This window comes from Engraulis encrasicolus, chromosome 1, assembly GCF_034702125.1.
Source record: "Engraulis encrasicolus isolate BLACKSEA-1 chromosome 1, IST_EnEncr_1.0, whole genome shotgun sequence".
Taxonomy (NCBI): domain Eukaryota; kingdom Metazoa; phylum Chordata; class Actinopteri; order Clupeiformes; family Engraulidae; genus Engraulis; species Engraulis encrasicolus.
The window spans coordinates 10,358,487-10,362,742 of record NC_085857.1 but is presented as its reverse complement, the minus strand read 5'-3'; the positions used below and the strand labels follow the sequence as shown (position 1 = coordinate 10,362,742).

Here is a 4,256-nt window from a genome sequence, read left to right as displayed (position 1 = left end):
CCTCTGGCATCTTTCTGGATCTTTCTGACATTTCTCTGGGGAATGTACGATTTCAGTTGATTCCGGCAAATGAATGGCAACGTGGGAATAATGCCAGAGATATTCTGGCTTTTCACTGGAATGCCACCCAAATAACAAAATCGGTGGTGCAGGAGGGCGGAGCTACAGATACTTTATGGTTCTTTCCCGGCAAGTTGGAATATTACCAGAAAACATTTTGTTCGGGTGGGGGGGGGCTTTTTTTTAAACCTAGGGCCCAAGGCAAAGATGACAGCGGCCCTGCCCTACGGAGACGGTTGACACGCATGCTCATTTAGGTGAGACCGACTTCATCCCAGGAAACTTTTCGGCGGGACAGTACAGTAGTCTAGTAACGAACCTGGACTCGATCTACTACTGAACTAGGATATTGTGCTGTGTAAATAATTTGCATTGAGGTAAGTAAAACGATTGTTATACTTTTACCTAATAACTAGGCTACACTGTGTAGGCCTACTCACTTACATTGTTCTTTGTTGTGTTTGCCTGTGCTACAAGCTGAGGCAACATTTCTTGAGGTAATTTTCCTTTGGAGATAGCTAACATCTAGCCTACGGTATTTCAGATGTTTGTTCATGACTAAGTGCCATTAAGTCTCTTGACAGGCGTTTCAGTAGGCCTACGTATTAATTCATGTTATGTCATGTCATGGCTTTTAACTGGTTTGGAGGACAAGCTAGCGACCCTTGCTAGCATAGATGGCAGCTAATCCTTTTTGGACATTCGGCAAACGTCAGTGTTTAGAGCTAGATGACTGATATGCCAAGACTACCGTATTTTATTCTCAATTTATCGTTGGTGTACTATCATGGCCTTTGGTCATAACATATCGTACGGGCTTAGGACAGCCCGTTTGACTAGATTTCAGATGCCTGCTGAGGTTTGGATTCAGAAATTATTTTTTTCAGAATAGGCGATATTGATGATTTGGGCAATGCTCCAACCATGCCAGTTATCGTAGGGTCAGGTGCCACCCACTTCGTTGAGAACATGATGACTAATGTCAGGTCACGGATTATTGCTTTACCCTGAGCTCTAGTTCTAGTGCTATTCTCGAGTCCACATCGCTTTATGCAATATAGCCACCAGTTTCTTAGGTCGTTATCAGACGAAAGAGGGCAGTTTGTGACATACGTGAATGATATATCTTTGAGGACACAAAGTAGCTGCCCTTATTATTACACATGCACGAGGTAATGTGATTAACAGAAATATCAGATTTGCAATAAAATAGTCCATGTACTCTTGTCACAGGAGAGTCCATCAGCTCACTAACACGGGTGAGGGACAGGGACCAAAGAGGAGGCTCTACAACATGAGGAAAGACGGCGATCCTCAAGCAGTAAGTTGATTTACATAAGAAAATGATGCAATATAAAGGTGTCTATTGTATGTATAAAAAGGACTTAACATTATGGTCAGAATTAGCTCCAGCTAATAAGGTCTTAAAGGGTTTAATTAAAAGCTTTTTAAATTCACCATCAGTGTGCCTTGGAATCTTTGGCAGGCCTTATCAACAGTCACTGGAGCTAAGTCTGACCATAATTTTGAGCAACTTTATTTCCTTGAGCCAAAGTGCACCTGCTTATGAGAAAAAAAGTGAAACAGCACTCCTCCATAATCAGCATTCCTAGTGAACAGTTGAATTTTTTTTTAGCATATGTAGAAAAGACCAACTTACTAGCCACTTTGAGTCATTATTAAGTGTGTGTTTTAATAGTAAAATTCTTTCCATTTTGGCTGGTGGAGAAAAAAGTTAATTAACAACCCAGTGTATAACTGTAGGAGCAGACTGTACAGTGAAAGTGAATCCTGCCTGGACTTAACAGACCCCTATACCTAGAATGACCCAAACATTTGACTATTGCTCTTGTCACAGGTCAGTCCATGAGCCCACGTCTTCAGGTCAGGGGCCCGAGAGGAATTTCCAGTGACATGGATCAACAGAGATCCTCAAACAGTAAGTTGATCTTCTACATCAAATAAAGGAAATCATGTGAATTGTCTTTAAATAGAACACAAGCATTTGATTACCAATCTTGTATAAGGTCAGTCCATAAAAAATCAAATGTGTGTGTGCGCGTGCCCGCCCGCCCATCTTTCTGAGTGTGTATGTGCTACAAACAAACTTATGCCAATTTTTTGTTTAGTTTTTCTTGATTATTTAGGTATGTCAGTGAAATAATATAATTTGCATAATACTGAACTTTTTAACCCTGTGTATATGTAGAACAGGACTTAAACATTTGACTATCTCACTCTCGTTACAGGTCAGTCCATGTGCCACGTTCCAGCCAGGGACCAAAAGGGGGACTTTCGTCATGGGGCCAGACAGACATCCTCAAGCAGTAAGTTGATTTACATGGATGCATTCTGAAGTTGAATTGAAGTAGTTATATTGTTGTACGCTGGCTACTATTCAATGTGTCAAAGTGAAATGTATTAATTGTTGTCCCATGAAAAAATGAACTGTATCAAATCTCAATGTATCGTTCCAGGGATAAGAGTTCAAGAATGTTGTTGCAGGTGAAATGATCATTGAAATTTGCTGATTCAGTGCCATTTTTGTATCTTTACTGCAGTGCATCCAGGCCACCCACTAGGAGGTGGAAAATCGTACGAAGAGGTGGCTGTACCTGGCAGCAGACTGAGATGGGGTGAGGAAGAGAAGCACAGACCAAGAACGGAATGTCAGACATTTGCCCTTTTTTATGCCCAGCACACACAGACACACACACACACACACACCAGCATATAAACATGCACATAGACACAGGCGCACGTGCACACACATACACAGACTCTCAAACAAGATGAGTCTCTGGTGATGTTGGCAAATAATCTGAATCGATACACACGGCAATGATTCCACCATGGTGCCCCACCTACGCGAGTCCTGTCCTTCAGCATTGACTTTCTCCCCAGGTGTGGTGTGCCTTCATCCGAACCACAATGGCATCCCAAGCAGCAACAAATACCTGCACGCATGCATGCTACGGTACACACACAAACACACTGGACTGTGAACTAGGTCAGACACACACACATGCTCAAAGTAGCCAAGATCGAAAAGGCTGCATCGGTGGCTTGACTGCATCCATTTTTTGGAGGAACACCTTTGTCAATTTGGAGGAACTTTGTTGTGGGAAGATATTTTAAAATGTTGATAGTCAGACTCTTGTATACCCATTCGCTTCACTTTGATGTATTTTGTAATTGAGATGATTTATGCCACAGTGCTGAATTAACACATCATGACAAAGATGTCGCCTTAAAAGGTATGTTTGGTACCTGTGGGTCAAATGTCTCAGGAGCTCCCTGACTGCAGAACGTCTCAGGAAAGGACTCAACTTTTTATATTGTATGCCGGGTGCGATTTGTCAGAAAACCAGAAAGGGGGATGTGTTTCAGATGTCAACAATATCAATGGAGTTACATTAAACTATGATTAAAATCATGTGGAAAAAGTGACTATCAAAACCAGAAGAGGGGACAATCTCCCTACAAACCGCACCCTGATTGTATGTATTTTACATGTTTGTACATGATTAATACATGTTCACAGAAGAAAATACAATGTACGACTGCAAGGTCTTGTGCGTTTTTCTCACCGATATCTTAAAGGTTTATGCGTTACAAAATGTTTATTATTTTGTTTATTTTCTGAACGTTTTTTTAAATAACTCAAATGGATATGTTAAGAAACGTGTTTATCTTCTGGTTTGTTTTTTGGAAAATTCCATTTAAAACATGAAGGGATATTTTAAGAAAGGCTGTGAGTTTAAAAAAAAATGCATTTTGATCATTTTGTTTTCTTGTTTAAAATGTCATACATTTTCAATTTCCAAAATCTATTGAATGGATGAATGTTGTAGCCTACTAAAGATAATAAATGGCCAATTTGCATGATTTTTTTGTGGGTTTTATTCTTTATTATTATTATTATTATTATTATTGGGAAGGTTAAATACATTCCGGCATATTTATGGGTTTTAATCGGTAGGGTTCTGGCAATCTTGTGGTAGGCTCATGGGCCATTTCTGGGTCTTCTGGCAAACATCTGGTAAGGTGCCGGCACTCTGTCGAACGTTCTTGGCATTCTACTGGCTGCTTTCTGGCATGATTCCGGCAAAATCTTGTGGGCCGTTTTAGGCCCGGGAGTAACCCCTACATATTGCGGCATATTTCCAGGATGAACCAAGGTTTCTGGGCCATAA

General features: G+C 40.7%; 1 long non-coding RNA gene across 2 annotated transcripts; it reads left to right on the top strand.

The window, feature by feature from the left end:
* Nucleotides 1-233: 233 nt before the first annotated feature.
* On the top strand, nucleotides 234-3,508 carry LOC134447747 (uncharacterized). Of its 2 annotated transcripts, XR_010034629.1 has the most exons (5): nucleotides 234-437; nucleotides 1,294-1,381; nucleotides 1,919-1,999; nucleotides 2,310-2,387; nucleotides 2,622-3,508. It is a non-coding gene; the product is annotated as an uncharacterized LOC134447747 (long non-coding RNA). The 2 variants fall into 2 exon arrangements; XR_010034627.1 differs by having other exon boundaries at nucleotides 2,310-3,508.
* Nucleotides 3,509-4,256: the final 748 nt, after the last annotated feature.